Below are 22876 nucleotides of genomic sequence, written 5' to 3'. Positions count from 1 at the left end.
CATTCTGCCTAAACTTTAAACTATTCTCTCTGATTTCTATAACTTCACTACAAAACATGTCAGAGTCAGACCAAACTCCTCATTCATCTCAGATTAACGTGGGCATTCTAATGAGATCAAATATGTCCTATCTGGGATACATATTTCCAGAGAAATCCCTACTTCTTTACCAGATGGAGTTAGAAGCTCGTGTTTCGCAGGTTGTGTAGATACACCGAGTGAGAATAAAAATATATATTTTCGTATTTCTAGCTTAAATCGTTTGCCTAATATCTAACAAAAACTAAACAAAGAATCTTTCCTGAATCTTGGAGCCACTTTTCCAGTTTGAACTAGAGAATGTGGGAGGGGTGAGGGACTTTCCTCTGAGCCTGGAATTTACGACCCCAGAGCAATAAAACCTCTCTTCCCCCATACTCTCAGAGAAGGAAAGCCAGGAATTTGCAGCTACAAACTGTTGCTCCAAGAAGGGGGGCTTAGCCCACACAGGCTAGAGAACTACTTATGATATTTCATACCATATCGTGACACCTCCCCCTTTTGGTGTGCGCTAGGGAGGCAGTACCCCACGGTATGACTCCATGGGCACCTCAGTAGGTTCACCCTGGCGGGAGAGTCCATCTGCATTCCCATGCTCTTTGCCCGTTTTATGTTCAATGGTGAAGTCAAACTGCTGAAGGGCAAGGCTCCAGCGTAGCAACCTGCCGTTGGTTCCACACATGGCGTTTAGCCAGCGAAGAGGGTTGTGGTCGGTCACCACAGTGAAAGTGTGACCATACAAGTAGGGCTGCAAGCGCTGCAGGGCCCAGACTATGGCCAGGCACTCCTTCTCAATGGTGGAGTAGGCCACTTCCCTCGGCAAAAGTTTCCGGCTCAGGTATAACACGGGGTGCTCTTGGTCCTCCGAGTCAACCTGGCTGAGCACAGCACCAAGGCCAAACTCGCTGGCGTCGGTCTGCACCAAGAACGGTCGACTGCTGTCGACTGCTTTCAACACCGGGGCGTTGCACAGTGCGGTTTTCAACGCCTGGAAGGCCCCCTCACAGCCATCTGTCCAGTTGACAATGTGAGGTAGCTTCTTCCTGGTGAAGTCCGTCAAAGGTTTTGCCAGGCTACTATAGTGCTTTACGAAGCGCCTATAGTACCCTGCAGTGCCCAAGAAGGACATCACCTGTTTCTTGGTCACGGGAGTGGGCCAGTTCACGATCACTCCCACTTTGTCAGGCTCTGGCTTCAGGGTGTTCCCGCCTACCCGGTGCCCCAGGTAGTGAACCTCCCTCATGCCCATCTGACACTTTCCCGGCTTGATAGTCAGTCCTGCTTGGTGAATTCGCCTGAGCACCTCCTCGAGATGCTGCAGGTGTTCCTTCCAGGAGGGACTGAAGATGGCAATGTCATCCAAGTACGCCACGGTGTACGTCTCCAGTCCCTGAAGCAGGAGGTTGACCATCCGCTGGAAAGTGGCAGGGGCATTCTTCATGCCGAAGGGCATGACCGTGGACTCGTACAGTCCAAAGGGTGTGATAAAGGCGGACTTTTCCTGCGCCTCGGGGCTCAGGGGAATCTGCCAGTATCCTCGACTCAGATCCATTATTGTTAGGTAATCTGCGCCAGCTAACTTCTCAAGCAGCTCCTCCATGCGCGGCATTGGGTGCGCATCCGAGGCTGTGATGGCGTTGAGCCCCCTGTAGTCCACGCAGAACCGGGTGGTCCGGTCCTTGTTTGGCACAAGAACTACAGGTGATGCCCACGCGCTCTTTGACCGCCGAATCACCCCCAGCTGTAACATCTCATCGATCTCTTGGCGCATAGTCTGCTGCACCTGGTCAGAGATTCGATAGGGTGTTCGCCGTAGTGGGGCGTGATTCCCGGTGTCCACCTCGTGGACGGCTAACTCAGTCCTCCCAGGTCGGTTGGAGAACACGACCCGGAAAGGTTCCAGTGTGGTTTGCAACTGTACCCGCTGGGGTTCAGTTAACGAGGCGCTTACCTCCACATCCTCGATGGACCCATTGGCCTTGGCTTGGGCCAGCATGTCCAGGAGGGTGTTTTCCTCACCGTCTTCGGGCAAGCTGCAGACCGGGAGGACGAAAGGTTCACGTTCGTGATGAGCCTTCATCATGTTGACGTGAAAGGCCTTTCGCCTACCCCGAGCGTGGTCAAGCGTGACCACGTAAGTGACCGGGTTGAGCTGTTGGTGGACGACGTACAGGCCCTCCCAGGCGGCCTGAAGCTTATCCGTTGGTACAGGGACCAGCACCCACACCTTTTGACCCACGTGGTAGGTCCGCTCCCGGGCGTTCTGGTCGTACCAGTGCTTCTGATCAGCCTGAGCCTGCGTCATGTTGTCATGCACCAACTGCGTCAAGGTCTGCATCTTGTCACGGAAGCGCATGACATACTCCACTATGGACACTTCAAAAGGGTTCGGCTCCTCTTCCCAGGATTCTCTTACCAACCCAAGGGGTCCCCGGACTCGTCTGCCGTACAGGAGCTCAAAGGGGGAGAACCCCGTCGAGGCCTGTGGAACCTCTCGGTAAGCGAACAGCAGGTGTGGGAGGTACCGCTCCCAGTCGCGCCCTTGAGTCTCAACCAGCATGCGTAGCATCTGTTTGAGGGTACCATTGAAGCGTTCACACAAGCCATTGGTCTGTGGGTGATACGCACTCGATACCAGGTGCTTCACCTGCATTCTCTTACCGAGAGCCTCCATTAGACGAGACATTAATTGGGTCCCTTGATCAGTAAGCATTTCCCTGGGAAATCCTACACGTGAAAAGATGGCCAACAGGGCATCCCCCACCTTATCTGCCCTAGTTGACGACAGAGCTACTGCCTCTGGGTACCGGGTAGCGTAGTCTACCACAGTAAGGATGTATTGCTTTCCAGAGCTGCTGGGGATGGCCAGCGGGCCCACAATGTCCACCGCGATCCTCTGGAAAGGCTCCTCTATCACTGGCAAAGGGATCAGGGGAGCCTTAATAGCAGGCCCCGCTTTCCGCACCCTTTGACAGGTGACACAGGAGCGGCAGTAGTTTGACACATCTGTCCCCATCTTAGGCCAATAGAAGTGTTGAGACAGCCGGGCCTTAGTTTTGCTGATCCCCAAGTGTCCAGCTAGCGGGATCTCATGGGCAATCCGCAACAACTCACCCCAGAATTGCTGTGGGACGACCAGCTGTCTTTCCCTCAACCACTCCTTTTGTGATTCTCCGGGTACTGTCTCCCGGTACAACCTATCTTGTTCCCAGAACACCTTCTCCTTATCAGTCTCGGAGAAGGGCGTCCCGGCAAGTTGTCTCAAACTCTCTAGGCTCGCATCTGTGTGCAGAGCGGCCTGAAACTCCTGGCTAGGGGAAGCCAGAAGCGACGTCAGGGTCCCTTCCCCACGGGAACCCTCTTGGACCTGCTCTGGGTCCACCTCTGGTTCAGTCACAGTGATGACTGAGGAGGGTCCGGAAGGCTGACAGTTATCTGCGTTCCGGGCACTCTGACTGCGGGTGACAGCAGCTACGTAGGCTGTCTCACCGGGGATTTCTACAGGCCCATCAGCCGGCGCTGCTATGGGCATTACCTCCCCATCCACCCCCAACACTCCAGGGGCAGTACTACTTATGGGCCAGTTACCTTCCTCGGTGGCACTGGTCACTTTCATGGCGTCACCTTCCTCACGGTTCCCATGCATCTCCCCATTTCCTGTAGCACCGACACTTGCCCCTGTTAGGGGTTCCTCAGCCGTCTCACTCCGCAGAGCGACGTGGCTGGGCACGCCTGTACCTATGGACACATTAACCTTCACAGAAAAATCATTATCAGGTTCCGCTGGCACAGGTACAACATTTTCACCATCAATCCTAGGGAAAAAATGGTTATTAGATGCATCATTACAAGATAAAGCATGGTCAGGTAACACATGCGATTTCCCATCATCATCATCATCATCAGGGTTAACATTACCCTTATTAGTAGATTGGGGAGGGGTGTCAGGGACGTAGTATGCAAACATCCTCCCCAAATCAGTTCCCAACAAAACATCAGTGGGCAAATTATCCGACAGCCCCACTTCCTTCACCCCGCTCCCAGCACCCCAATCAATAAAAACCCGGGCCATCGGTAAGGGACAGCTGATGCCCCCAATCCCAGTGACAGTTAGGGTTTTCCCCGGAATGATTTCTTCAGGGGCCGCCAGTTCGGGTCGGATGAGGGTTCGTTCAGCCCCGGTGTCCTTGAGGCCTGTAGCAACATGGCCCCCCACAGTGACGGGCTGTACGTTGTCACACACCCTCCCAACCACACCACCCACCAAAAGAACTTTCTGCATTAGGCCCTGGGGCCTTGGCTGGGGGGTTCTTCGGCCTGTCTGGACAGAAGGTACTGATATGCCCAGGCCGCTTGCAGGTGTAACACGCGCGAGGTTCGGTGGTAGGTCTGGTGCTGTTGGCCACAGGGCCAGGACCTCGGGTGTGTTGGCTGGCAGGGGTACTGGCGTTGGTTGCAGGCTTACCCCCTCTCCAGCTGGTGGTGACTGGCTTCCGCACTTCCGATCTACGGTTGGCCTCATAGGCATCGGCAATCTGCGCTGCTTTCGTCACGTCTTTGGGTTCTCTGTCCATCACGAACTGTCGCACCTCAGCTGGGCAAAGATGAAAGAACTGGTCTTTGATCATCAGGTCTCACAGCTGCGCAAAGGTGGTCACTGACAGTCCTTGGGTCCACTGGTCAAAGTGGGTCCCCAGTCCATGCACCACATCACTGTAACTGTCGTGTGGGCCACGTTGGAGGGTCCGGAACTTTCTACGGTGCACCTCGGGTGTAAGCTGGTACTTGGCTATCAGAGCCTTTTTGATGGCCTCATAGTCACCATCTTGTTCTTGAGGGAGGGCAGCAAACGCCTCCAGAGCTTTACCTCTCAGCCCTGGTGTCAGGTATCGGGCCCATTCATCTGTAGGCAGCCGGTACTGTCTGCAGGCTTTCTCAAAGGCCCGCAGAAAAGTGTCCAAGTCTCCGTCCTTCTCCATAACAGGGAAGTGATCGGGCCGGGGTTTAGGCATCTGAGCGCTGCTGGGCTCACGGCTGGACTGGGACGACCCCTGCATTTGCAGTCGGGCCATCTGCAGCTGGTACTCCCGCTCCGCTTGCTGGGCCTGGGCCTCTCGCTCAGCTCGGGCCTCTCGCTCAGCTCGGGCCTCTTGCCGGTATTGCTGAATCAGCTGCCGACGTCCCTCATGGTCGTCAGTGGGGAATTCTTTCAAGGCCGCCTGCAGGTGGGGGTCCAATTCGCCCGGATTGCTAACAGGGCCAGCATTCAGTGGGTGGACCTCTGCTGCAGCACCATGTTCGCTGGTGCTGGCTTCTGCGGCCTCTGAGCTCTGAGATTGGTCTCGAGCGGCTTCCCATTGCACCAGATCTGCGACCAGTTGGGCTTTGTTTTTGCTTGCAAAGTCAATGTGCTGTGACTTGCATAAGGCGACAAGGGTGTCTCTGGTCTGCTGCTCATAGAAGGTTTCTCCCAGCACAACCATGGTTGCCAAATAAAAGATAGGATAGAAAAACGAAGAGAAAGGGAGGGGATAATTACCAGTACGCAATTGTCTCACAACTAAAAAGCACTGAGTTCGTTCTCCAAACTTATTTGCGCAGAGTCCTCGCAAGAACTTTCTGCAAGTTTTTAGTGAGAGGAATGATTACTCAAACCAAATCACTAATGCTCTAAGATATCCCACCGCCTTGCCACCAATTGTCACGATTCCCCCTGACCGCTGTCACCAATGGGTCAGGATTCACACCGTGACCGTCACCCCTACGTCACGGATTGAGGTGACTTTAGGCCAACAGACGGCTATCACATGTGCAGGGGGCTTATCTTAGTTATCCCTCCACTCCACGATGTGATGAAAAAAACCACACACAAGGCTATTGACCTCTTAGTTTACAGCAGGGGCTTATTCTAGGTATCCCACTGCTTTTCTATATACCACGAACTGCAGGGATTTATGTATATCCCGCTTACAGTTCCACTTAACACTTGCAGCTCTCTGGCGCCCCCTTACTCTCAGGTCAGATTAGGTACTGCACCCTGGGTAATTAGTCGCCAGAAAGGCTGCCTGCTATGTACTGGCTATTGGGCACGCTGCAGCGACGCGATAACTACTCCCACTCAGGCAGGAACAATAATTATTAACGTCGCAGCCGCTACAACATAACCCAAAAGTCTGCACACTTCTTGCTGCCACCAGCTTCGATTAAACGGGTCCGAAGCTAACCCAACTCAACAGTAACAGTAGCGTATTTCACTTCAGAAGACTGGGTAAGTTTAGAGCATGGATGAACGAACTAATATATAATAGTATATTCCATTGAAATTAATTAGGCAGTGCTTTATGAAAAAAATATTTTATAAAAAAGTTACAAATGAGACAATTGCAAATATGTACAAGGGTAATTATGAAATAAACAGGGTTTAAATGAGAAAAGTAACACTCACATGTTCAACGCATTGCAGGCAATCAGGCTAGGGCAGTTTCCATATATCCCAGTCCATGGGATGCTGCTGGCTTCAGGAGAGGACAAGAAGTCAGGAAGAAATCTAGCAGAGACACAGCTGTGGATGTGTGCAGCCAGTTATACTTTCAAGGCTGTGACATCACAGAAAGGCTGGCTTATCCAGACCCTCCTCTCTCTACATTCTGCCTAAACTTTAAACTATTCTCTCTGATTTCTATAACTTCACTACAAAACATGTCAGAGTCAGACCAAACTCCTCATTCATCTCAGATTAACGTGGGCATTCTAATGAGATCAAATATGTCCTATCTGGGATACATATTTCCAGAGAAATCCCTACTTCTTTACCAGATGGAGTTAGAAGCTCGTGTTTCGCGGGTTGTGTAGATACACCGAGTGAGAATAAAAATATATATTTTCGTATTTCTAGCTTAAATCGTTTGCCTAATATCTAACAAAAACTAAACAAAGAATCTTTCCTGAATCTTGGAGCCACTTTTCCAGTTTGAACTAGAGAATGTGGGAGGGGTGAGGGACTTTCCTCTGAGCCTGGAATTTACGACCCCAGAGCAATAAAACCTCTCTTCCCCCATACTCTCAGAGAAGGAAAGCCAGGAATTTGCAGCTACAAACTGTTGCTCCAAGAAGGGGGGCTTAGCCCACACAGGCTAGAGAACTACTTATGATATTTCATACCATATCGTGACATGCATGTAATGCAATAATAACTTTAAACAAGACATTAAGTCAGTTCCTGAGATAATCCAATGGAAAACCCATCTTCGGATCAGAGAAGCCGCACTAGGCCAAACTATCTCTGACCCACTGTAATCCAATGGACAAATAGTAGTGCAGTGTTCTGTTCATAGTTTATCCTACCGGAATGTCCTCGATTGGTAGTATTTTTTTGGCAGACGTGCCAACCATGACAGTCTTTGTCTCCATGTGGCTTGTGATAAGATCTCGCAATGTGGACTAACCTTGCAATATTCTTAATGAGTTTCATCCAATTGGAGAAGCGTTTGAAGCACTGACAACTGAGGGTGGAGGTTCGTTTAGCGTTCGTGGCCAGAGCACTGACCTCGGAGCGGACTTCTGCATCATCGTCCGGATCCTGGATGCTGAAGACTTCCTGAACACATTCACTTCCCTTCTGTTCCAGCAGAAACTTTGGACCTGAAAGCCAAGAAGAGTTAGCAAAGGAATTTATAGACATAGGTCTAGTGGCATGGTCGGCTGGATTAAGTTCAGATGGGATATAGTGCCACTGTTCAGGTTTGGAAGACCTTCTTATTCTCTCAATGCGGTTACTGACATACACGTAGAAGCGCCTTGTTTGGTTGTAGATGTAACCTAAGACAACTTTACTGTCACTGTAGTATTGTACATCATCTATGTGAGTGTCCAGCTCATGCTGAATAAAGTCTGCGAGTTCTACTGCAAGCACAGCCCCACAGAGTTCCAGCCTGGGAATAGTGTGGTCAGGCTTGGGAGCCAACTTAGCTTTGCCGAAAACGAACCCAACATGATCTTGATTGTCAGATCCCGTTACCTTCAGGTAGACAACAGCTGCAATGGCCTCCGTGGATGCATCCGAGAACACATGGAGTTCCGTCCTGGTGCTAGCAGCAAGTGAGATTCCAGCGTAGAATCTCGGTATATGGATTTTATCCAAGGCACACAAAGACTGCTTCCAGGTTTCCCAATTTGGTTCCTTACCAGGAGGTAGAGGGGTATCCCAGTCCTTGACAGTTTCGGACAGCTGTCTCAGAAGGGATTTACCTTGTATGGTAATTGGTGCTACGAATCCCAGTGGGTCATACAGGCTATTTACCACTGACAGGACACCACGTTTAGTGAATGGTTTGTCTGCACAGTTGATTTGGAATCCGAAGGTGTCGGCTGACAGGTTCCACCTCAGGCCTAAGCTTCTCTGCACAGGCGGACGGTCTGGTCCCAGGTCTATGTCCTTGAATCCAGGTGCGTGGTCGCTTGACTCAAAGGCTCTCATGACAGCCAGGCTGTTTGAAGCAATTTTGTGCAGTCTAAGCTTAGCTTGGTACAGCATATGTTGGGTCCTTTTGAGTAGGTCGATTGCAGCTTCTTCTGTAGGTAGAGATTTTAGTCCATCATCTACATAGAAGTCTTTCTCTACAAAGTCTCTGGCGTCTGTTCCATACTCGGACTCTCCTTCTTGTGCGGTTCTCCGCAGGCCATATGTTGCCACAGCGGGTGAAGGGCTGTTCCCGAATACGTGCACCCGCATGCGATACTCCACCATCTCTTTGCTGGGGTCATTGTCCTTGTACCACAGGAACCTGAGGAAATTCCTGTGGTCCTCTCGGACTATGAAACAATGGAACATCTGTTCAATGTCGGCGGTGATGGCAATGGGCTCTTTCCTGAACCTCATCAACACTCCTACTAAGTTGTTTGTCAGATTAGGACCTGTGAGGGGGACATCATTGAGAGATACGCCTTGATGTTTGGCGCTTGAATCAAAGACAACTCTAATTCGTTTAGGTTTCTTCGGGTGATATACTCCAAATGAGGGTAGGTACCAGCACTCCTTATTTTCCTTTAAGGGAGACGCTGGCTCCGCATGGTTGTTATGGAATATTTTGCCCATAAAGGTGACAATGTGTTCTTTCATCTCCGGTTTATTGCTTAGCGTGCGCTGGAGAGAGTTAAATCTGGACAAGGCTTGTTCACGATTGTTCGGGAGCCTTACCCTGGTAGCTCGGAAGGGTAAGGGGAAAACCCAGTGATTGGTTTCGTCCTTAAGGAACTCATTGTCCATTATCCTGACAAATTCCTTGTCTTCCATAGATGGGGCTACTTTGTTGTCATCCTTAGTGGTATGAAACACCAATTTTCCCAAGTCGTCTGCATAGGGAGAAGGGATAACATCAGGCAGCTCTACGGAATCTGGAAGCTTTTCCTTCACCTCATAGTGATGAGGACATGGTTTGCAGAAGGTAGTGCGCCCGTCTCGGCGTACGTACGTCTTAAAGGAGTGGACTCCTGTTTGGGCCAAGCATACATTTCCTATGACTACCCACCCCAAGTCAAGTCTCTGGGCGTAGGGGGCGTAGTCAGGACCATTACACTGTTGGCGGACCTTATGTATCCTCAAATTGTCTCTGCCGAGCAGAAGTAGGATTTCAGCATCTGTGTCCAAAGGTGGGATAACGCTGGCTAGGTGCCTTAAGTGTGGTTGGTGGAAAGCAGCTTCCGGGGTAGGGATCTCATCCCTTTGGTCTGGTATTTGATCGCATTCAATTAGCGTAGGTAGGGGTATTTCTACGTCTTCATTGACAGGAGAAGCGATGAAACCTTGTGCTCTTCTGACGCTAGTCTCTATGCGCCCCGAGCAAGTATTCAGAGTGTAGGGCGTTGCTGGTCCCTTGATTCTAAAGGCTTCAAAGAACTTAGGTCCAGCTAGGGATCGATTGCTCTGATCGTCAATGATGGCATACATTTTTACAGCCTTCTCTGGTTGCCCTTCTGGATAGACTCTGATTAGGCATATCCTGGCACAGCATTTAGCACTTTGATTCTCCCCACATACCTCTGAGCATGAGCAGGACACAGCTGTGGTGGACTTGGCGTGATTCTGTGGCTCCCCGCCATGGTTTGTAGCGGGACCAGAGGTAACTGCGACTGCTGGATCGCTGGTGTCTGAGCCTGGGTGCAAGGCTGATGGGTGTCTGTCGCTATGACACTCTTCACACTTAATGGCAGATTTACAGTCCTTGGCCATGTGTTCTGATGAAGCGCAGCACTTGAAACATACCCCAAGTTCGTTGAGGATTTTCTTGCGCTCCTGCATGGTTTTGGACCTGAAGCCTCTACATTTGTTCAGTGAGTGTGGTTTTTTGTGAATGGGACACTCACGATTGAAAGACTTATCCCTCGACGGAATAGTGTACTGCTTGTCGGCAGGTACTGCAGGTGATGGCAGGTTAGTCTTTCTGACGCTTACACTGTTCCTTGAGTCCTTGCGTCTATGTGCGAAGCTTTCATACCTTGATGAAGGTGTTGCTGGAGCTGCAGTGTTAGACTCCAGGAAGTCGAGGCTAGGGTCGTTCCTCATTTGGGCTTGTTCGTCAATGAACTTGCAGAACTGAATGAACGGAGGAAAGGTGACGTCATGTGACCTTTTATACCTGGAGACACACACTGCCCACTTCTCTTGCAGACTATGTGGCAGCTTTGAGACGATTGGGTTCACCCCATGGGCAGTGTCCAGGTAGCACAGTCCTGACAGACGAGGGTCTCTTTTAGCAAGTTCCAGCTCCATAAGCAGATCACTTAAGTCCAGAAGCTTGTGGGCTTCCTTAAGGTTGATCCTTGGAACGTTCTGCAGTCTCTTGAATAGGTACTTTTCTATGGCTTCAGCGCTGCCGTAGGTTCTTTCGAGTCTCTGCCAGGCAGCAGCGAGACCTGCTTCAGCTTGCCCCACATAGACGGTCCTAAGACTCTTGATACGGTTTGTGGATTCAGGACCCAACCATTTTACCATGAGGTCGAGCTCCTGCTCCGCGGATAGGTTGAGATCAGCAATGGCGGCCTTGAAGGTTGCTTTCCAGGCTCTGTAGTTCTCTGCACGGTCGTCGAATTTTGAGAGGCTAGTGCTGATTAGCTCCCTGCTCACCATGAACCTGGCAAACTCGGACATGTCTGATCCTTCACTCCTAGTTACCATATTAGCTTGTGGTGCCCCTCGGGCGTATAAGCTGTGTGGCGTGGAAGGGTGAATTGTTCCTGGGTAGAATGATGTCGCTGCAGGGTTGAGCTGTGGTTTAACCTCTAGAGATTCCGATGACTGCTGCTTGAACTGTGGAGGCGGGCTGGAGTGTGCCTTGTGGTCGTCTTGCGATGATGATTGCTCCTGAGGGGGTACATCACGGCGTTGGTCTTGGGTCTCTGTAGGGGCTGTGGGCGATACTGGCACCATAGGTTGGGCTGACTTGGACGTTTCCGCAATGTTGGGTTGAACGTCACTGGAGAAGGTGTGCGCTGCAGGTATCTGTTTCTGCACGTAGTCTCTGGTACGAACAGCTGGGTCGTCTTCTTCCTGTGGTGGCAGGCAAATCGGGTCGAGGTTTTGCTTCAATGCTTGCTCGAGTATTTTTACTTCGGCTAATGCAATTTATTCCTCCATTTCTGTTTGAAGAATCTTTGCTCTAGCCTCTGCTTCTGTTTGAAGAATCCTTGCTTGAGCCTCTGCTTCTGCTCTCTTCGCTTCTGCTTCTGTTTGAAGAATCTTTGCTCGAGCCTCTGCTTCTGCTCTCTTCGCTTCTGCTTCTGTTTGAAGAATCTTTGCTCGAGCCTCTGCTTCTGCTCTCTTCTCGGTGTATGAACGTCTTAGTTTGGACCGCTCTGCATTTAAACGGGCCTCTAGGATTCTGTCGCTGAGGGCTGAAGTTCTTGAGCAGGATGATTTGTATGACCGAGCAGAGTGTTTAGACGAGGCTGACCTGTGCGATCTAGTTTCTTGCAGATGGGTGATACGAAGCTCCGCTTTATCTTTGGCGTCTTGCACGGCGGCGTCCCTTTCTCTGTCTGTGGAATCTGCCTTGCTTAACTCTGATAGGGCTTCGTCGATTTTAGATTCTTTTAGGAAGGCAGCATACTTTGTGGACAGTCTCTTGTATCTGCCGTGGGCCACGTCTAGCTGTCTTATAGTGTCCTGTAAACCCGCTGCATCATTTTTATGGCGTTGGACGCTTGACATAAGGGAGGCGACTCGTTCCCATAGGTCGTCCAAGTTGTCCCTTTAAGAAACTGAACCTTTAAATTGGGGGCTGGAAATTGCGGTGCAGCTTAGTTGCGACCCCCTGATAAGATTCCCAAGGTGTTGTTGGAGAATTGTGGGGTTCTGCGGTCCGACGATCTGCAGCAGTGTGGTATAATACACAGAGAGTCTTTATGTACAATGCAGTCTGAGGTGATGCTGCAGGAGATTTCTTAGCAGAGCAGGGCTGCAGTATGTGAGCGGGCAGAGAGCGGGCACGTGAATAGTGATATAAGGGTGATTCTGGCCGGGCTTCAAGGCAGTCTTTCGACTGTTCTGTCCCCACATGAGGCGAATGGAGGTGTGGTTGATTAATAAGTGTTGTGAGAGAGAAACGTACCTCCGTATTTCTTCGATGTGAGGCAGACAGGACCAATGCTGCTCAGCGTCCGAAGAGATGATGCACTCCAGGGATTGTGTAATCCAGACTTGTTTATTTTGTAGATCTGGACATACAGCGTATAACTGGTAATACAGAACTTCTCCAGAAATGCAGGGTAGACAGGGTACAGTAAGATGTAGCACCAAGTGTGTCTGCAAGTGTGAGCAGCATGAGAGAGTGGTCGAAAGACTGATGCCTTCCTAAGCCCAGTTCAAAAGCACGTCCTCTCACAACAGAAAGTAAACTGGAAATGGCTGCCAGAGGAAGAGAAGATTTGACCCCTGAACCGGATGTAAGACATGCCCACAAGAAATACATGAAAAACAAGCTGCCATACAGAAAAAGGCCATTGGGTGGCAGCAGAGTAAAATATAACAACATACATGGAAACTGAGGAATATACATGGAACAGCACACAGGCTATTATACAGTGATTAGGAGGAGTCCTCCCCCTGCAGCCAGTGTAGCAGCCTGTATTGTGCAGAGCAGACTATTATACAGTGATTGGGAGGAGTCCTCCCCCTGCAGCCAGTGTAGCAGCCTGTATTGTGCAGAGCAGGCTATTATACAGTGATTAGGAGGATTCCTCCCCCTGCAGCCAGTGTAGCAGCCTGTATTGTGCAGAGCAGGCTATTATACAGTGATTAGGAGGAGTCCTCCCTCTGCAGCAAGTGTAGCAGCCTGTATTGTACAGAGCAGGCTATTATACAGTGATTAGGAGGAGTCCTCCCTCTGCAGCCAGTGTAGCAGCCTGTATTGTGCAGAGCAGGCTATTATACAGTGATTAGGAGGAGTCCTCCCCCTGCAGCCAGTGTAGCAGCCTGTATTGTACAGAGCAGGCTATTATACAGTGATTAGGAGGAGTCCTCCCCCTGCAGCCAGTGTAGCAGCCTGTATTGTGCAGAGCAGGCTATTATACAGTGATTAGGAAGAGTCCTCCCCCTGCAGCCAGTGTAGCAGCCTGTATTGTGCAGAGCAGGCTATTATACAGTGATTAGGAACAGTCCTCCCCCTGCAGCCAGTGTAGCAGCCTGTATTGTGCAGAGCAGGCTATTATACAGTGATTAGGAGGAGTCCTCCTCCTGCAGCCAGTGTAGCAGCCTGTATTGTGCAGAGCAGGCTATTATACAGTGATTAGGAGTCCTCCCTCTGCAGTCAGTGTAGCAGCCTGTATTGTGCAGAGCAGGCTATTATACAGTGATTAGGAGGAGTCCTCCCTCTGCAGCCAGTGTAGCAGCCTGTATTGTGCAGAGCAGGCTATTATACAGTGATTAGGAGGAGTCCTCCCCCTGCAGCCAGTGTAGCAGCCTGTATTGTGCAGAGCAGGCTATTATACAGTGATTAGGAACAGTCCTCCCCCTGCAGCCAGTGTAGCAGCCTGTATTGTGCAGAGCAGGATATTATACAGTGATTAGGAAGAGTCCTCCCCCTGCAGCCAGTGTAGCAGCCTGTGTTGTGCAGAGCAGGCTATTATACAGTGATTAGGAACAGTCCTCCCCCTGCAGCCAGTGTAGCAGCCTGTATTGTGCAGAGCAGGCTATTATACAGTGATTAGGAGGAGTCCTCCTCCTGCAGCCAGTGTAGCAGCCTGTATTGTGCAGAGCAGGCTATTATACAGTGATTAGGAGTCCTCCCTCTGCAGTCAGTGTAGCAGCCTGTATTGTGCAGAGCAGGCTATTATACAGTGATTAGGAGGAGTCCTCCCTCTGCAGTCAGTGTAGCAGCCTGTATTGTGCAGAGCAGGCTATTATACAGTGATTAGGAAGAGTCCTCACCCTGCAGCCAGTGTAGCAGCCTGTATTGTGCAGAGCAGGCTATTATACAGTGATTAGGAACAGTCCTCCCCCTGCAGCCAGTGTAGCAGCCTGTATTGTGCAGAGCAGGCTATTATACAGTGATTAGGAGGAGTCCTCCTCCTGCAGCCAGTGTAGCAGCCTGTATTGTGCAGAGCAGGCTATTATACAGTGATTAGGAGTCCTCCCTCTGCAGTCAGTGTAGCAGCCTGTATTGTGCAGAGCAGGCTATTATACAGTGATTAGGAGGAGTCCTCCCCCTGCAGCCAGTGTAGCAGCCTGTATTGTGCAGAGCAGACTATTATAAAGTGATTAGCAGGAGTCCTCCCTCTGCAGCCAGTGTAGCAGCCTGTATTGTGCAGAGCAGACTATTATACATGATTAGCAGGGGTCCTCCCTCTGCAGCCAGTGTAGCAGCCTGTATTGTGCAGAGCAGGCTATTATACAGTGATTAGGAGGAGTCCTCCCCATGCAGCCAGTGTAGCAGCCTGTATTGTGCAGAGCAGGCTATTATACAGTGATTAGGAGTAGTCCTCCCCCTGCAGCCAGTGTAGCAGCCTGTATTGTGCAGAGCAGGCTATTATACAGTGATCAGGAGGAGTCCTCCCTCTGAAGCCAGTGTAGCAGCCTGTATTGTGCAGAGGAGGCTATTATACAGTGATCAGGAGGAGTCCTCCCCCTGCAGCCAGTGTAGCAGCCTGTATTGTGCAGAGCAGGCTATTATACAGTGATTAGGAGGAGTCCTCCCTCTGCAGCCAGTGTAGCAGCGGGTATTGTTGCAGAGCAGGCTATTATACAGTGATCAGGAGGAGTCCTCCCTCTGCAGCCAGTATAGCAGCCTGTATTGTGCAGAGCAGGCTATTATACAGTGATCAGGAGGAGTCCTCCCTCTGCAGCCAGTGTAGCAGCCTGTATTGTGCAGAGCAGGCTATTATACAGTGATTAGCAGGAGTCCTCCCTCTGCAGCCAGTGTAGCAGCCTGTATTGTGCAGAGCAGGCTATTATACAGTGATTAGGAGGAGTCCTCCCTCTGCAGCCAGTGTAGCAGCCTGTATTGTGCAGAGCAGGCTATTATACAGTGATTAGGAGGAGTCCTCCCTCTGCAGCCAGTGTAGCAGCCTGTATTGTGCAGACCAGACTATTATAAAGTGATTAGCAGGAGTCCTCCCTCTGCAGCCAGTGTAGCAGCCTGTATTGTGCAGAGCAGACTATTATACAGTGATTAGCAGGGGTCCTCCCTCTGCAGCCAGTGTAGCAGCCTGTATTGTGCAGAGCAGGCTATTATACAGTGATTAGCAGGAGTCCTCCCTCTGCAGCCAGTGTAGCAGCCTGTATTGTGCAGAGCAGGCTATTATACAGTGATTAGGAGGAGTCCTCCCCCTGCAGCCAGTGTAGCAGCCTGTATTGTGCAGAGCAGGCTATTATATAGTGATGAGGAGGAGTCCTCCCTCTGCAGCCAGTGTAGCAGCCTGTATTGTGCAGAGCAGGCTATTATACAGTGATCAGGAGGAGTCCTCCCTCTGAAGCCAGTGTAGCAGCCTGTATTGTGCAGAGGAGGCTATTATACAGTGATTAGGTGGAGTCCTCCCCCTGCAGCCAGTGTAGCAGCCTGTATTGTGCAGAGCAGGCTATTATACAGTGATTAGGAGGAGTCCTCCCTCTGCAGCCAGTGTAGCAGCCTGTATTGTGTAGAGCAGGCTTTTATACAGTGATTAGGAGTCCTCCCTCTGCAGTCAGTGTAGCAGCCTGTATTGTGCAGAGCAGGCTATTATACAGTGATTAGGAGTCCTCCCTCTGCAGTCAATGTAGCAGCCTGTATTGTGCAGAGCAGGCTATTATACAGTGATTAGGAGGAGTCCTCCCTCTGCAGTCAGTGTAGCAGCCTGTATTGTGCAGAGCAGACAATTATACAGTGATTAGGAGGAGTCCTCCTCCTGCAGCCAGTGTAGCAGCCTGTATTGTGCAGAGCAGGCTATTATACAGTGATTAGGAGTCCTTCCTCTGCAGTCAGTGTAGCAGCCTGTATTGTGCAGAGCAGGCTATTATACAGTGATTAGGAGGAGTCCTCCCTCTGCAGTCAGTGTAGCAGCCTGTATTGTGCAGAGCAGGCTATTATACAGTGATTAGGAGGAGTCCTCCCCCTGCAGCCAGTGTAGCAGCCTGTATTGTGCAGAGCAGGCTATTATACAGTGATAAGGAGGAGTCCTCCCCCTGCAGCCAGTGTAGCGGCCTGTATTGTGCAGAGCAGGCTATTATACAGTGATTAGGAGGAGTTCTCCCTCTGCAGCCAGTGTAGCAGCCTGTATTGTACAGAGCAGGCTATTATACAGTGATTAGGAGGAGTCCTCCCTCTGCAGCAAGTGTAGCAGCCTGTATTGTACAGAGCAGGCTATTATACAGTGATTAGGAGGAGTCCTCCCTCTGCAGCCAGTGTAGCAGCCTGTATTGTGCAGAGCAGGCTATTATACAGTGATTAGGAGGAGTCCTCCCTCTGCAGCCAGTGTAGCAGCCTGTATTGTGCAGAGCAGGCTATTATACAGTGATTAGGAGGAGTCCTCCCCCTGCAGCCAGTGTAGCAGCCTGTATTGTACAGAGCAGGCTATTATACAGTGATTAGGAGGAGTCCTCCCTCTGCAGCCAGTGTAGCAGCCTGTATTGTGCAGAGCAGGCTATTATACAGTGATTAGGAGGAGTCCTCCCCCTGCAGCCAGTGTAGCAGTCTGTATTGTACAGAGCAGGCTATTATACAGTGATTAGGAGGAGTCCTCCCTCTGCAGCCAGTGTAGCAGCCTGTATTGTGCAGAGCAGGCTATTATACAGTGATTAGGAGGAGTCCTCCCTCTGCAGCCAGTGTAGCAGCCTGTATTGTGCATAGCAGGCTATTATACAGTGATTAGGAGGAGTCCTCCCTCTGCAGCAAGTGTAGCAGCCTGTATTGTACAGAGCAGGCTATTATACAGTGATTAGGAGGAGTCCTCCCTCTGCAGCCAGTGTAGCAGCCTGTATTGTGCAGAGCAGGCTATTATACAGTGATTAGGAGGAGTCCTCCCCCTGCAGCCAGTGTAGCAGCCTGTATTGTACAGAGCAGGCTATTATACAGTGATTAGGAGGAGTCCTCCCTCTGCAGCCAGTGTAGCAGCCTGTATTGTGCAGAGCAGGCTATTATACAGTGATTAGGAGGACTCCTCCCCCTGCAGCCAGTGTAGCAGCCTTTATTGTGCAGAGCAGGCTATTATACAGTGATTAGGAGGAGTCCTCCCCCTGCAGCCAGTGTAGCAGCCTGTATTGTGCAGAGCAGGCTATTAAACAGTGATTAGGAGGAGTCCTCCCTCTGCAGCCAGTGTAGCAGCCTTTATTGTGCAGAGCAGGCTATTATACAGTGATTAGGAGGAGTCCTCCCCCTGCAGCCAGTGTAGCAGCCTGTATTGTGCAGAACAGGCTATTATACAGTGATTAGGAGGAGTCCTCCTCCTGCAGCCAGTGTAGCAGCCTTTATTGTGCAGAGCAGGCTATTAAACAGTGATTAGGAGGAGTCCTCCCTCTGCAGCCAGTGTAGCAGCCTTTATTGTGCAGAGCAGGCTATTATACAGTGATTAGGAGGAGTCCTCCCCCTGCAGCCAGTGTAGCAGCCTGTATTGTGCAGAACAGGCTATTATACAGTGATTAGGAGGAGTCCTCCCCCTGCAGCCAGTGTAGCAGCCTGTATTGTGCAGAGCAGGCTATTAAACAGTGATTAGGAGGAGTCCTCCCTCTGCAGCCAGTGTAGCAGCCTTTATTGTGCAGAGCAGGCTATTATACAGTGATTAGGAGGAGTCCTCCCCCTGCAGCCAGTGTAGCAGCCTGTATTGTGCAGAGCAGGCTATTATACAGTGATTAGGAGGAGTCCACCCCCTGCAGCCAGTGTAGCAGCCTGTATTGTGCAGAACAGGCTATTATACAGTGATTAGGAGGAGTCCTCCTCCTGCAGCCAGTGTAGCAGCCTTTATTGTGCAGAGCAGGCTATTATACAGTGATTAGGAGGAGTCCTCCCCCTGCAGCCAGTGTAGCAGCCTGTATTGTGCAGAGCAGGCTATTAAACAGTGATTAGGAGGAGTCCTCCCTCTGCAGCCAGTGTAGCAGCCTTTATTGTGCAGAGCAGGCTATTATACAGTGATTAGGAGGAGTCCTCCCCCTGCAGCCAGTGTAGCAGCCTGTATTGTGCAGAGCAGGCTATTATACAGTGATTAGGAGGAGTCCACCCCCTGCAGCCAGTGTAGCAGCCTGTATTGTGCAGAACAGGCTATTATACAGTGATTAGGAGGAGTCCTCCTCCTGCAGCCAGTGTAGCAGCCATTATTGTGCAGAGCAGGCTATTATACAGTGATTAGGAGGAGTCCTCCCCCTGCAGCCAGTGTGGCAGCCTGTATTGTGCAGAGCAGGCTATTATACAGTGATTAGGAGGAGTCCTCCCCCTGCAGCCAGTGTAGCAACCTGTATTGTGCAGAGCAGGCTATTATACAGTGATTAGGAAGAGTCCTCCCCCTGCAGCCAGTGTAGCAGCCTGTATTGTGCAGAGCAGGCTATTATACAGTGATTAGGAACAGTCCTCCCCCTGCAGCCAGTGTAGCAGCCTGTATTGTGCAGAGCAGGCTATTATACAGTGATTAGGAGGAGTCCTCCTCCTGCAGCCAGTGTAGCAGCCTGTATTGTGCAGAGCAGGCTATTATACAGTGATTAGGAGTCCTCCCTCTGCAGTCAGTGTAGCAGCCTGTATTGTACAGAGCAGGCTATTATACAGTGATTAGGAGGAGTCCTCCCCCTGCAGTCAGTGTAGCAGCCTGTATTGTGCAGAGCAGGCTATTATACAGTGATTAGGAGGAGTCCTCCCTCTGCCGTCAGTGTAGCAGCCTGTATTGTGCAGAGCAGGCTATTATACAGTGATTAGGAGGAGTCCTCCCCCTGCAGCCACTGTAGCAGCCTGTATTGTGCAGAGCAGGCTATTATACAGTGATAAGGAGGAGTCCTCCCCCTGCAGTCAGTGTAGCGACCTGTATTGTGCAGAGCAGGCTATTATACAGTGATTAGGAGGAGTCCTCCCCCTGCAGCCAGTGTAGCAGCCTGTATTGTGCAGAGCAGGCTATTATACAGTGATTAGGATTCCTCCCCCTTCAGCCAGTGTAGCAACCTGTATTGTGCAGAGCAGGCTATTATACAGTGATTAGGAGGAGTCCTCCCTCTGCAGCCAGTGTAGCAGCCTGTATTGTACAGAGCAGGCTATTATACAGTGATTAGGAGGAGTCCTCCCTCTGCAGCCAGTGTAGCAGCCTGTATTGTGCAGAGCAGGCTATTATACAGTGATTAGGAGGAGTCCTCCCCCTGCAGCCAGTGTAGCAGCCTGTATTGTACAGAGCAGGCTATTATACAGTGATTAGGAGGAGTCCTCCCCCTGCAGCCAGTGTAGCAGCCTTTATTGTGCAGAGCAGGCTATTATACAGTGATTAGGAGGAGTCCTCCCCCTGTAGCCAGTGTAGCAGCCTGTATTGTGCAGAGCAGGCTATTATACAGTGATTAGGAGGAGTCCTCCCCCTGCAGCCAGTGTAGCAGCCTGTATTGTGCAGAGCAGGCTATTATACAGTGATTAGGAGGAGTCCTCCTCCTGCAGCCAGTGTAGCAGCCTGTATTGTGCAGAGCAGGCTATTATACAGTGATTAGGAGGAGTCCTCCCTCTGCAGCCAGTGTAGCAGCCTGTATTGTGCAGAGCAGGCTATTATACAGTGATTAGGAGGAGTCCTCCCTCTGCAGCCAGTGTAGCAGCCTGTATTGTGCAGAGCAGGCTATTATACAGTGATTAGGAGGAGTTCTCCCTCTGCAGCCAGTGTAGCAGCCTGTATTGTGCAGAGCAGGCTATTATACAGTGATCAGGAGGAGTCCTCCCTCTGCAGCCAATATAGCAGCCTGTATTGTGCAGAGCAGGCTATTATACAGTGATTAGCAGGAGTCCTCCCTCTGCAGCCAGTGTAGCAGCCTGTATTGTGCAGAGCAGGCTATTATACAGTGATTAGGAGGAGTCCTCCCTCTGCAGCCAGTGTAGCAGCCTGTTGTCACGATATGGTATGAAATATCATAAGTAGTTCTTTTGCTAGCCTGAGTGGGCTAAGCCCCCCCTTCTTGGAGTAACAGTTGTAGCTGCAAATTCCTGGCTTTCCTTCTCAGAGAGTGTGGGGGTTAGAAGTTTTATGGCCGAACGGAATTTACGACTGGCATTTCCTGTGTAAGCTCTTGTCCAGCTAGAACAGGAAAAATGGCTCCAAAAATCCATGAAAGATTCTTTGTTTAGTTTTTGTTAGATATTAGGCAAACGATTTAAGCTAGAAATACGAAAATATATATTCGTAGTCCCACTCGGTGTAGCTACACATCTCATGACACTCGGGTTTCTAACTCCATCTGGTAAAGAAGTAGGGTTTTCTCTGTAAATATGTATCCCAGATAGGACATATTTGATCTCATTAGAATGCTCACGTTAATCTGAGATGAATGATGAGCTTTTTAGGACGCTGACATGTTTTGTAGTGAAGTTATAGAAATCAGAGAGAATAGTTTAAAGTTTAGGCAGAATGTAGAGAGAGGAGGGTCTGGATAAGCCAGCCTTTCTGTGATGTCACAGCCTTAATGTTTTAAGTGTCTGGCAGGCTCTGAGGAGTCACCTTTTGCTGATTTCTCCCTCTGGACTGCTTTGTCCTATTGTCCTGGAAGAGCTGGTACATCCCATGGACTGGGATGTATGGAAACTGCACTAGCCTGGATGCCTGCAATGCTTTTAATATGTGAGTGTTATCTTTTCTCATTTATTCCCTTTATGTTATAATTACCCTTGTACATATTTGCAATTGTCTCATGTATAACATCTTTATAAACTATTTTTAATAACGCACTGCCTAGTTATTTTGAATGGGATATACTATTATATATTAGTTCGTTCTCCCGCTCTAAACCGTACCCTAAGTCTCTTGAAGGGAAAATACGCTACTGTTACTGTTGTGTTGGGTTAGCTTCGGACCCGTTTAATCGAAGCTGGTGGCAGCGAAAGTGTGCTGACGGTTGGATTATGCTGAAGCAACTGCGGGTTTGATAATTATTGTTCCTGCCTGTGTGGGAGTAGTTATCGCGTCGCTGCAGCGTGCCCAATAGCCAGTACATAGCAGGCAGCCTTTCTGGCGACTAATTACCCAGGGTGCAGTACCTAATCTGACCTGAGAGTAAGGGGGGCGCCAGAGAGCTGCAAGTGTTAAGTGGAACTGTAAGCGGGATATACATAAATCCCTGCAGTTCGTGGTATATAGAAAAGCAGTGGGATACCTAGAATAAGCCCCTGCTGTAAACTAAGAGGTCAATAGCCTTGTGTGTGGTTTTTCATCACATTGTTAGCAGTGGAGGGATAACTAAGATAAGCCCCCCTGCACATGTGATAGCCGTCTGTTGGCCTAAAGTCACCCTGATCCGTGACGTAGGGGTGACGGTCACGGTGTGAATCCTGACCCAGTGGTGACAGCGGTCAGGGGAATCGTGACACCTGTATTGTGCAGAGCAGGCTGTTATACAGTGATTAGGAGGAGTCCTCCCCCTGCAGCCAGTGTAGCAGCCTGTATTGTGCAGAGCAGGCTATTATACAGTGATTAGGAGGAGTCCTCCCCCTGCAGCCAGTGTAGCAGCCTGTATTGTGCAGAGCAGGCTATTATACAGTGATTAGGAGGAGTCCTCCCTCTGTAGCCAGTGTAGCAGCCTGTATTGTTGCAGAGCAGGCTATTATACAGTGATCAGGAGGAGTCCTCCCTCTGCAGCCAGTATAGCAGCCTGTATTTTGCATAGCAGGCTATTATACAGTGATTAGGAAGAGTCCTCCCCCTGCAGCCAGTGTAGCAGCCTGTATTGTGCAGAGCAGGCTATTATACAGTGATTAGGAACAGTCCTCCCCCTGCAGCCAGTGTAGCAGCCTGTATTGTGCAGAGCAGGCTATTATACAGTGATTAGGAGGAGTCCTCCTCCTGCAGCCAGTGTAGCAGCCTGTATTGTGCAGAGCAGGCTATTATACAGTGATTAGGAGTCCTCCCTCTGCAGTCAGTGTAGCAGCCTGTATTGTGCAGAGCAGGCTATTATTATCCAGTGATTAGGAGGAGTCCTCCCCCTGCAGTCAGTGTAGCAGCCTGTATTGTGCAGAGCAGGCTATTATACAGTGATTAGGAGGAGTCCTCCCTCTGCCGTCAGTGTAGCAGCCTGTATTGTGCAGAGCAGGCTATTATACAGTGATTAGGAGGAGTCCTCCCCCTGTAGCCACTGTAGCAGCCTGTATTGTGCAGAGCAGGCTATTACACAGTGATAAGGAGGAGTCCTCCCCCTGCAGTCAGTGTAGCGGCCTGT

Source organism: Ranitomeya imitator, chromosome 10, assembly GCF_032444005.1.
Source record: "Ranitomeya imitator isolate aRanImi1 chromosome 10, aRanImi1.pri, whole genome shotgun sequence".
NCBI lineage: Eukaryota > Metazoa > Chordata > Amphibia > Anura > Dendrobatidae > Ranitomeya > Ranitomeya imitator.
The sequence above is the reverse complement of the archived record's forward strand: the minus strand, read 5'-3'. Positions refer to the sequence as shown.